The 12,787-nt window shown below is 35.6% G+C and overlaps 1 protein-coding gene across 2 annotated transcripts in view; it reads left to right on the top strand.

The window, feature by feature from the left end:
- The first annotated feature begins 476 nt into the window (after positions 1-476).
- LOC106107355 (axin) overlaps positions 477-12,787 on the top strand; it is a 59,545-nt gene continuing 47,234 nt past the window's right edge. For both annotated transcript variants that reach the window (XM_013288187.1, XM_013288184.1), the window contains exon 1: positions 477-706. The gene's annotated coding sequence lies outside the window, so the exon portion shown is untranslated. The remainder of the gene's footprint in view (positions 707-12,787) is intronic.

The following is a 12,787-nucleotide window of genomic DNA, read 5'->3' as shown; positions in this document are numbered from 1 at the left end:
TTTATAATAATAATAAACATTGTAGCCTAAACGGCTGAACGGATCCCCATGAAATTTCGCAGAGACCTAGAGGATAGTCTGGAAAAACACATAGTCTACTCGCTTTTGTTTTCTTAATTCCACGCGGACGGAGTCGCGGGCGAAAGCTACTTATTAGTAATTAAAACCTTTACTCTTGCTGTCTAATCGTGCGCGAAAACAAATGGTCGAAATACCTGAAACGCGACATTTATCTACTTCATATTGTGTGAAATAAAAATTAGGATTAACCATTATTTGCAATAGGTTAATTAAATTAGTAATGTATTATTTAACGTTAATTTTTAATATCAAAAACAAAGTGCCACACTTGTCTTTGTTCCACTTTGACATTAAAACAAATATTTAATTTGAAATAAAGTTTTGCATGCTCAAAATCTTACTGCGTAAAAAGGAATGACAAGTTTAATGTACTTTGAGTCCGCTAGATACCGCTCAAGTGCATCAACACCATGGCGAAAGCGACGTCAACCGTGTGTGGGTAAATTTTTGTTTTCTACATCGAACTGCTGTTTCTTGTTTGTTTATAAGTTAAAAGACTGTTTGTTAAGTTTCTCGAAGTGTTTATCCGTTATCAAGTGTAACAGTTTATAGTTCAAAATAAAAAGTTTTGTGTGCAAAGTTATAACGAACTCCGGGATCAGTTGAGAATTCAGGTGTCAACGAGGTAAGGTACCGAAGCTTATTTCAAGATTACGACTTCTAAAATTAACGCTTTACATCTCAAAGGGTATTTTAATGTTTTTGAACTTTGTAATTAGCTCAAGTCACTTTCGTCGCTGGCGGATACATTTCATGTAACAGTTATTAATAATTCTTTAAAAGGTTATGTCTCATCTACTCGAATTTTAAACAGATCTCTGACACTTAAGATGTTTTGTTTCTTAGAACTCGCTGCCGTCCCCCGAACTCGTCCCGGTGAATTAAACTAAAGTTGTATTTGTTTACAAACTTTTGGAATAGTGTTTACCTATTGACCTAGTATTGTCTATCAAAGTATTTTGGACCTTATATGAATGACTGTTAGTATTAGACCCTTTTGTTGCTTTACTTATCGAAAATATTCTCAAACAATACTTACGAAAAAGTTTATATATTGTTTGTTCTTTTTTCTAACCCTTTTCCAATCACTTTAGTAGATTTCTAATTGCATTATTAGGATTTAGATTCTAATATTCCTTGATTAGTTCATTTATCATTATAATATTGTTAAAGTCTTACTTTCATGTTATAATATTGTATTAACAATTAATTTGTCCAAATTAACCAATCAATGAAAAAGCTTTAATTGAGAGGTTTTAAACTTAAATTTTATTTTGTATTACTTCTACAGATGTTGTCCTATTTCTGAAATATCAGATTAATTTCGTATTTTACTCAAAACTGAATTTTGTTGTTACAAGTGTTTAAAATGTTTGTGTTCACTGACCGTCAGTCATTTTAGTGAATGACTAATTTCAGCCATTATATACTAATAAAAATTTCAGACATAAATAATAACTATAATACATTATAAATATTTATTTTAAAAATAGTGTTATCTTAGTTTTTACAGGACAAGAAAACATCAATATCTTTGTAATAGTTCAGTAGCAAGACGGCTGAAAATCTTTTTATTAAAATTTATTTTGTGATCACCATTTTATCATGTATTCCATACATTAGATTTATGAATAAACTAAATGTATTTGTTAAAAATATGTAATTAATTATTTAAATAGAATTTTGTGCTATATCATTTGCGGAGAAAGCATAAAATTATCTTTTAACATTCATATGGTGGAATTAAATTTATTATGATATAGTATACAGCTGTAATGTTGATTTTAATGAATTTAAGCTGTGCTCTAGGATTCTTTCTCATTCTGCTCAGCTATAAAAAGTTGCAGCTAGTTTGATGCTAAATATTGTATGACCTATATTTTAAATAAGAGTCACTTGCAAGAAATACTAAAAATCACTCCATACTTTCAAACAATTTGGCTTTGTTAAATAAATAAGCAAATATTTGTTTACATTTGGTACTTAAATCAATAATATCGTATCAAAGAAGCGCGCAAACAACGCAGTAAACAGAAACAATACGATAAAAGCGATCTATATAATAAAAGTAGCAGATGTATGATCAAACCGTCGTTTTATCTCGTTCGATTTTTTTTTGTGAAAAAGAGGTTTGCAACAATCAATTCCCTTTGTGCGCGACATCAATGGGAGCGGTTGCTGTGTACCCGTCCTTTGATCTCGCCGCCCTCTGAAGATGCGACAGTGCGCTAATGCCGGCGCCGCGGCGCGGAACGTCGTAAGCGCCTTTTAGGATTTGTTTTCAAGTGTGAAGCGTTTTAGAGAGGGCTTTATAATTACCCTCTCGCACACCCCGCTACCCTCTCCTACCCGCTCCTATCCGCGACTCTTATCATTATCTTAGTGATATGAAAACGATCGCGCTTTGTATTAGAGTGGAGAAGAGTCTCTCAGAGGCTCTCCACCTCAGTTCAACCTCCAAAGAGATCTTAAGTCGTTAATTTTTTATTTGTCTGCATTTGGTTATTGAACTTTTAAGGTGAGAAGCATGAAAAGTTTTGCACACATGCACGGAATACAAATGAATCTGTTTAGACGTTATTTTATTACAGAGTAAAACTTTCTAATGTATACGCGTATGCTTAATTATTTTTATTAAACCTCTTTTGAATTGAAAGTGTTAATGCAAATTAATAATTACGGTATCTAAAACTATACAAATTTATATTGTCTATATAAGTACAGAAGACTAGCTGTTCGGGACTCGTTTGCTTGAAATTAAGAAAATACATAATAATATAGCCTAAGTTACTCACCGATGAAGTAGCTATTTAACGGTGTAAGAATTTTTGAAATCGACCCAGTAGTTTTTGAGTTATTTCAATACATATAAAACTGCACATCTTTATTAATAATATTAGTATATAGATAATTTTAATTGACATTTATTTAAATAAGTAAATTATTGTGTGTAAATCCCCTAATGCGTAATAAGGTAAGTAAACCGTGACGTCATGTCTGACCGGCGACTTTTAATTCCCATGCAAGGTCCCCGCCTCCCTCAGGAGACGACTCAAAGACGAACAAACGTATTGCAAACGCTTTGTTAGCTCCACTCGTTAATGGAGATGGATACAGTAAGTTGATTTCGTAAGGGTTTTCAACGGGACTCGTACAAGGACTTCAAGGATCCTTTGTAAATTATTTAAGGTGTAGAATACGATATTTGTTCTAATTAATAAATGCATTTAAAAGCCGGTGACATTATTTTCATATTTGTGTACTGTAAATGCCAATCTTACTAATATAATAACTACGCAAGTTTAGTTGGCTGTTTGTTAGAGTTTACCGGATGAACAAATCTCGATGTAATTTTCCGTAGTTGTAGATTCTGGAAGAACACGTAGACTACATACTTTGTTTTTTTTTTTATTTTAACGAGTACGTAGTCGCTGCCGAAAGCTTGTTATCTTATAAATCTAAAAAAGGCTTTAGAGTATGTCTTTACATCTACATGTCTATATGGTTATACTTTACTTGCTGCAGTAAGAAGCTTTACTTGTCTTTACTCATCGGCGTTTGTAAAAGAGAAAAGAAGGCGCATTAAGAATTCTAGGGGCTTATTATTAAGTCTCTTTTAGATGCGAAGTAACAATGCGGGGCTGCATACAGGGGATGGTGGAGGTCGATCTATGTCGGCTCGAGTGGGGCTCGCCCGTGGACTGCTCTGCACACACCGCGGCCCCTGGCACAGCTTTCTCTTGATGGACCCCGGCGCAACTAAACGAATGCTTGCCTAAGACGCCCTATTGTTGACCTCTGTGTCGTATAAACGCCAAAGAGCATATTTAAACATCGGTCAGACTATCTCAGTCAACCCCTTTTGAATTTTTTCAACTGAAGTTTTTACTTGTTAATATTTTCTTGCTAAAGACAGATACAGATGCTTAGTTTTAACTAAAGTTTAATTATCTACATATGCACAGTTTTAACAATACGTCTCATCAGTTAAAAGTTTGAATTAGAACAGAGTATACAATGCTTAGATAGATTATAATTAGTGTTGTCATTTCAGAAAGTTAAAAGATTTTTCTATATGTGCTATATCTAATTATAATAATGACTGTGAAGACATAAAAAGTTCATAACACTTGTACGTAAGTAGAACATAAGGCTCGATAGCACGGGGCGTTAGAAGCGGCCGGGCGGCGTCGCCTGCTGTAAAGGCTTCCTTTGTCTCAGCTAAAGTACGTGTGAAGTTCACTTGATTCTGCAGTTGCAGGTGCTAAGGCGCGCTAAAAAAAGACAACAAAGCTTGCCGGATTATATCTGCTTTGTGCAACATATTTATTTATTCTTTGTCAACTTTAGCTATTTATGAACTAAAACTCCATATATCTATATCTATACTATTATAATAAAGCGTAAACAAACATCTCTTTGTTGCCTAAGATGTCAGCAATTACAGCATATTTTTGAATAATTCTTTTTTTAATAAAAAGCCCTACACTTACGTCACGCTTTAGGCTATATATTTTCACGCCATTAAAATTAGGGGGTAAATATTTTGGATAAAAACCCTAATGTGGGAAAGAGACCATAAGTTGCTGCCAACATTAAGGTAGCAAGAATACCTAGTTTTGTCATGTCATGTCATTTTGACATTTGCAATTGAAAATTTGACGAATGTGAACAAAGTGACATTTTTATAATTTTATGCGGATGAAGTCGCATGGGAACAGCTAGTTTGGGATATTATGAACGTCGTCATAATTGTGTAAGTCTTAAATATTTTTAAAGACAATTTTTGATACATAAGATGTTACATAAAAAATGTATACCCATTAGGCATTTAGGTACAAAAAAGTATAATGAAATGAGAGGGTTGGTATCGCAATTTATTTGAATAACGACATTTCCATTCAAGATGGGTCTCACTCAAAAGATTATCTCTCAAAGGCTCAGAGATCAAACAGCTAATAGATTAAGCAAAGTTTCCAAACGTGCATCAAAACTGTATCCAATAAGTTTCTCCCCATTCAATCCTTTAATATAAAACTTGACGTAAAGTTGTCGGCTCTAACATGCGGGCGCTCGCTCACCCGACTAAGTTTTTCCAGATCCTCGTCTTGTAAGGTAAACAGCAAATTTCTTCAAGTACGTTATACTGCTTCTTGCATTTAAGAACCACGGGGCTGTAGCCAAGATGCGGGTCGATGCCAACTAAAATAAAACTATTGAGATTGTACTAGTCATCGCTTATTAGATAAGTTTGTGAAAAGTTTTTGTATGTTAGTAGTTTTGTTACAATTCAAGACTAATCTTATCTTACTTCTTACTAATATTATAAATGCGAAAGTTTAGATGGATCGATGGATGTTTGTTAGAGTTTGTAGCCTAAACGGCTTAATGGATTTCGATGAAATTTGGTACAGATGTAGTGGATAGTCTGGAAGAAAACATAGGCTACTCACTTTTGTTTGTTTTAAACTTCAAGCGGGCGAAGTCGTAGGCAATAGCTAGTATAGTTATAATTTGCGTAAGTTTAAGTCCTCTGAGAAACTGCTACCTCGTTATGGTTTTATTTAAATGCTTTTTAACGACTATTTTACAGTAATTTTTACCTACGCATTGCTAACTTTGAACAAGATGATACCTTTGATTAAGCTGGGTATCTTTGATAAATACAAATGAAATGTGATGAGTACATTTATGTGAACTGTGTCAAAGCGAATGATGAGTGCTGACCCATTCAGTGCGTCGGTGACGTAAGCGAGGCGCGTTGTAACAACCTTGCACCGCTGCACCGGCTCGTTCATTGGCAGCGGCGCGGCGCGTCACATGTAAATGCGCTTCAAAAGCAGCCTTTCAGCTTCGCCCCGGGCTACGCGCCTAAGCTCAAAGTAATACACCTCTCAATGCGAATCCCCGTTGCGTCGATTCAATGCTTGTTTACACGTACATCGCTCGCCGCCCTCACTGTACCATCGACTACACCTTTTGTAAACTGTCAATGGAAGACCTGACTTGAAATGTTTTGCGATTTACCTTATTGGCGATTGACGTGTAATCCGGTTCACCGTATCAGGCTTACAGTCCGTATTACGTTGATAAAAACATTTGTACTTTAAAATTGAATTGCGATCTTAATTAAATAGAACAAAATGTTTTAGATATCGTTCAATTTATGAAATGCAATTCCAAACTGTGTTATTCGATTTCGTCTCATAACTCGATTCAGCATTTCTCGTAGCACGTAGCAAGGAGGATGATCAAACTGAGAACTTTGCGATGCACTGCAATTTGAACCTAAAGTTTTTCCAGCAGAGTATTGTTTGGAATGACGTACGTGGACGCCCACCGGGGCCCGTAGAACCGACGTCACAATTAATGGCCACCTGGCTCTACAGCTAATCGACCGATAGAATTAAATGAACGGACCGCACTAATTGCCCGGCAAGACAAAGGGGCAAACACTCGCCTTTGAGCCGTGCGTCTAGTGTCACTCGAGGCGTAGAGCCGTGAACCGGCAGAGCGCGACCCGATGCCCGGTGCCCGGTGCCCGTCTCTGTTGACGAATCGAGACGTTGTCCTCGCATGTATTGACGTTAGTGACGCTACGAATGTTTGTCAGTCAGTCCGGCAACATCTTAATATTGCGGTGTTCTGTTTCTGTTCTCCAGTGTTCGGTTAGGGCTGTGACTAATAATTTTTCGCACTACAGTACATAGAATTAAGTAAAATTAATTTGATGCATAAGTACAAAAATTTACTGTTGTTTCACAATTTTCGGTTGTCACAATTTTTGTTTGAAATATTTGTTAGTAACTGATTTTTTTTATTAACAACAACTGTTGTAAAAGCTTTGTATTTTAATGCATATTTGAGAAATACACATAAAATATTATTGTCATTTCCAATAAATAAATAGTGTGATCAGTAGAAGTTTCATATCGATAGGTGACAAGACACAACCCTGTCCTGTCTTAAGGCCGCTCCAATTACCTCTGTCCCATCCATTACACTGTAACCCGCTGTTTCTGCACTAGAACAGCGTCTTGTCTTTGCTCGTGTGCCGAATCAAATTGCCAGTGCGTTCACCTCAAACGTTATTGTCTATTGCTCAACATTCCATTTAATTCTGTTCGAATTAGTTCCTTAGATGAGTTTGATGACAATGAGTTTATTAAATTTCCTGTAAATTCTTTTTTACTTTTTGCACATTAGTTAAAATCTAAATTTGTTTAATGTATGATAAATGTCTCTTTTACATTCGCTCTCTTACAGAGCTGTAGGATGACATCTCAAGTACGATTTCAAAATTACAACACGTTTCTAGTGTAAAAGTGAGAGCTACCTTTCTTCCCTTTGTCACAAAGAAGGCATAATGTGAGGGCCGGAGACGCCATCGGGTCGTTTGCGGGGCGCCGACAAAAAGTAGATTGCGATCGCCATTGGCAGCGCAGCGCGTCTTGACACGGACCGGCGGTCGTTTTGTTTTGCCAGCCACCCCCAACGACGCCCAAATGCAGTGTTCTTCGGGTCGCTATGACCCCCTTTCGGTGCAGTGCACCCTAATTCACATTTCGGCACCGTGAAGAGTTTGCCAGTTACAAAGGCCGAGTGCCGTCTGAGAAGATTCCGCTTTGAGGACTGTGGAGGTTACTTTATAGTTGCGGTTTCGATTTTGTAATTAGCGCTGTAGCGACACTGCGATGTGAAGTTTTGTTCTTGTAGCCGTGTGCTTCTACTCTTAAAGTTTTCAGATAGATATCTGTTTCGATTGTGAAACCGTACGGTATCTCTTGTAATAAGTTTTACATGATATATCATTCTTATATTATTTAGATTTTTATAATTTTATTTCTTATGTTTTCCAATTAGTCTTGTATTAAAATAAAACGAGCCAATTGCAATTACCGACCATATATTTAATTAAAATATTTTGTCCATTTCGTCTCACTTATTTGCTATTATATTCAAAATTTTTGTTGCTAGGCAATTTTCTCGGCTTCTAGAAACAAAATGAGAATAATGTTAAAAAGTGACAAGTTTCTTTGAAGTTGGCAATAATAATTTCGTTATTATGTTTTATTGGGGCAGCTTTATCAGATTTTCATTTACTTTGATCTATGGCGAGTACATTTTTAAAGACAAAATAATAAAACTTACCAATAAAATATAAATTAAACTCTTCGAGTCCGGGATTACCTACATTATAAGAAATAACATGCTCTACTTTATTCTTAAAAAAGTAAGAATTAACGTAAAGTAACAGAATAAATGTAACATTTATGTTATCCCTATATACCCCTTTAAAAAAAAACAACCGTAATTACTATAATACGAAATAGGAATTAGCGCAAAAACAAGATAATGCACTGAGTAATATAATATATATATAATAATATATATATTATATATTAATATGCGAACGCATCCGAATTTATATATTTTTCCCTCAACATTATTTCCGGCCAGATTTATTTATTTTACTATCGTATCATGAATGACACTCGTGAATTGAGAGAATATATCGCAAATTATAAAACCTGTCATCAAACATTTTTTATGTCTACATTTTTTATCAACTTAATGAATATTAATTAATCTTCAGAGCGCTCTCGCTGCTTTGAGGAGTCGGACGTGTTTTGTCTCAGCTCGAACGTGACCGTGTGAGGTGTTAGGCATAGGAGGCAGCGATTTCTTACCTTGAAATCGAACAATGATTATAACCAGCTTTTGTTTGTAGAGTTGACTATATTACCGGACTATTCTGTGACTTCCTTTAATGCGCACGGCATTTCTGTCTAATTTTATTATTCTCGAATAGAGATGATCCTCGTTGCATGGTACTGGTACTAACTAATTTCCACCCTGACCCTTGGATCTTTAACTAGATGAAAGAACTTCTAAAACTCTGTATTAATTCTTTGAATCATAAATAAGAGTTATATTGTAAAAAAAAATTATAATCTTTATGTTTATTGGAATAGCTTCAGCAAATGTAATATTAGGCGTTCAGTGTCGGGGCTGGCTAGCGGCTGACAGGGCGACAGTTACTGCTGGCGCCGCGGCTGGAGTGGCTCGTTATCGGGCCCTCGCCGCCTCTCCGACACCACGTAACGACGCGCTCGAGTGCCGGCCCCGCGCGACCCCGCTCACCCCTTCACACCCTGCCCCGCGCCGCCCGGCATCCCCCGTACCGCCTATACGTATCGGACATATAATAAATCATGTATCTTATAGTTTTGAAAATAATATTAGAATTGCTTTAAATTTAACTTTTCAAGCAAATTGTAGTAGTTTGTTAGAGTTTCTGATTTTATCTCGCAACATTATTTAAATTTTTCTAAATGTTAACTCTCTAAAATATATCTTACTCTTTGTAGTACACTTTGTAAACAAAATGTATCAAATTAAAATGAAATCCTTCATAAATGATTGCAATATGTTGCATATGTTGATATGCACAAGCCAATAGCCATTGAAAGTCCTGGGAGACGCGGCGCGACGCAATACTCGCGCCCAATTTTAGTGCACATTTCGGCTTCCAGCGTCACCACGGAGCTACGTTGTTACCTGAATACGCCTGTTTTTTGCAATAGATTTATTTTTCACATTTAATTTTGCATTTATAATTAGCATTTTTTTGAATTGACTAAGCAAAGGCTGAATAGGCTATTACTAAATAAGAGCGTTTTCTGACCTATTTTCAAACACTTTGGTTTGTAGTCAAGTACGAAATGGCAAACTTTGGAAGATAATTTTATTATTTTACTAAACACTAGGGATAAATCCAAATGGAATATATCTCACAGACCATATAAATGCAATGTAATGTAAATGAAATTATCAACTACTAGCTGTTGCTCGCGACTTCGCCTGCGTGAAATTGAAAAATTTAGCCTATGTTACTCACAGATAAATTACCTTTCTGTTAATTTTGTGCAAAATAAATAACTACTAATATTATAAATGCAAAAGTTTAGATGGATGAATGGACGTTTGTTAGAGATTGTAGTAACGGCGTAACGGATTTTGATAAAATTTGCATAGATGTCGAGGATAGTCTGGAAGAACACATAGGCTACTCAGTTTCATTTTTTTAATCTTACGCGAACGGACTCGCGGGCGAAAGCTAGTAAAGAAATTGTTTATTTGCTTTCTATCAAATGAGACAAGTAAAAAGTATGTTTACAGTTTGTTACCCTGTTCACTTTCTAACTCACAAAATTTGACGTGTAAAAAATAACAACAAAGATTAAGACCAGAAGCAGCGTCCGAATCTGTGACCGCTGATTAATTGCCGAGTGGATATACGTGTAATCGCCGTAAAAATATACCTCTTATAAAAATAAAAATATGAGCAGGAAGAAAAAAATAATTTTGTATCGATCTCTTATAATGTTGTCTTATTAGACTGTGAATGTGTTATACAAGTGCATTAATTTACTAGTTTGCAAGACAACCGACAAGCCCCGGTGTCATGTAGCGGAGTTATATTAGTAATTTTTTATCGTGTTGTCGTCAGCTTTTTTTTTGCTTAACAACACATAATGTCATCATTTCTATTTGTTTAAAGTTAAGTAATTTATTCCAAATGCAATATAAACGACAGTTTATAGAGTTTAATTTGTGTTTATTGTTACAATTATGGTCTAGCGGTGTAACAATAGGAGGTAATATCGTTTATTTTCCACTATTAACAAACATTAGTGTATTAGTAGCTCGCGGGTCGCGTGGGGGCGCGGAGGGAGGATGTGGGCGTGTCGGCGCGGTCAAAGGGCCCTTTGATGTTTGCCGGCGGCTTAATGCACCGGCCGCGAGCGCTCCGCTCATCATTAGCAATTTCCCTGTAATTTGTTATCTTTACCGCTATTTATTTGTACGATTTCACGGCTTGAGTGACGTTCGCACCTCTCGCCTCGCGCCGTCGCCCGGCTTCGTCTGGACCGTAGCCGGTGTCTGGGTGACTCAGCTTCACGTGTTAATTAAAATTTTAATTAAATTGATAGCTTAGCTTTTATCACCACGCTTCTAATATTGTTCAAGAGTTTGATACGCAATATAAACTGTACTTAAGCTTTTGATAAACTTTATTTGAGTAAACTTTTTAGCTTTTGTATCTAAGTAAAATGAATCTAGGACTAGAACTAAAGACTTGAAGGCTAATAAATGATGGTCAGTCCACGCTGTATGGATCAAAGCTTTTGATAATTGATATCTGTTCTTGCAGACTGTATTACAGTTTACATATGTTTAATTTAAATTGTGGTAGGTGTTAATTTAAAGAATATTAGAATGTATGGTTGTAACACGGCTATGTTTTAATGATTTATTACAATATTTACGGGCGAGTTGGTAATGCGTTACGCAGATTGTCTGTGCGGCCGCCAGGAGCCGCTCCATCTGTTGCGACGATTGTACACGATCATTACTCGCATCATTTCTCTAAACTCTACAAGCAGATGTTTCAACAATACTGCTTATTCAATCATTGTATAATGTTTTTTTATGGAAGATTGTGTTGAAAATAACAGTTGTACTTTAATATTCTAAAATCTAAATATAAGTAATCTATAAAGTTTATGTTTCAGAAAGACCAAGTCTTTGTAACTGAAATGTCAATTGGGTAACTATTTTCGACGTGAAAACGTAGAACACGATTACCTATAAATGAAGCTGTTGGTATGTAATCTCATTAATATTTCTTTTGATTAGAGATCAAAGTGGTAGGAATGTAATAAGTTTAAGGCAACAAGATGATTGTTTGTTTAGAGCTGTAATGAACTATCGGCGTGAAATCAATCGCGCCGCGCGGCGGGGCGTGAGAGCGCGCGAGATCAAACGAGACCCGCCGGCGCCCGTACAGGGTTGACACTAGCAATTCACTAATTAATAAATATTACTCATGGAATTTATTAATTGTTGTCAAAAGAATAGTTGCTGAAAAATAAAGATAATAGCTAAAGACTTTTGCTGTACATTTTATGTGAATGTATATTCTTCAGAAATTAAATAGATACTACGCTATGGAGTTTTATTAATTTATGTAAACAAAAGTTATGCGTTTTATGCAACACACACTAAAAGGTAACGTTTTGTAATATTATTCTTAAATCAGATTTACCTACTTAATAAAAATACGTAACAAAAAAAAGTAACTCTAGTTATTTAACTGTCTTTAAAATTGTGTGGTTCAGAAGTATAAACAATGATGATAAAATTATCTCAAAAATGTAATACATTTTTGACAGCCCTGTGTTATATTTTGCGCGGCCAGAAAGTGAGTCGCCATATAATCGATGTCGGTGGCTGCACGCTCTACGCGGTCACGGCTCACGGCTCACGGCGCGACACATCTAGTCTACGTATATCTATGTATTTATTATATCTACGATAAGTGCTCCGTTGATTTTCAAATCTCTTAAAAATCTTTCATTTCCTTTGATGTTGTAATTCATATTTCAAATTACATTTTCTTTTATCTTTCATCCTCTTGCTCTAATAATTCATTTGGATTTTCAACGTTTCTTTTATGAATGAAAGGCGGACGAAAAACGAAATCGTTTCACCTGATCTTAGCCGTCATTGCTTCGAAAATATAAAATAATTTCTAATGCGATGAGTTATATCAAGAAATAGAGGAAACAAGTACAAAAGTACATTTGTTTACAAAGATTTAACATTAATAATAATGCACATTTTCATGTTTGTGATAATG

This window comes from Papilio polytes, unplaced genomic scaffold, assembly GCF_000836215.1.
Source record: "Papilio polytes unplaced genomic scaffold, Ppol_1.0 DF822067.1, whole genome shotgun sequence".
Taxonomy (NCBI): Eukaryota; Metazoa; Arthropoda; class Insecta; order Lepidoptera; family Papilionidae; genus Papilio; species Papilio polytes.
This window is presented reverse-complemented; position numbering and strand designations above follow the sequence as displayed.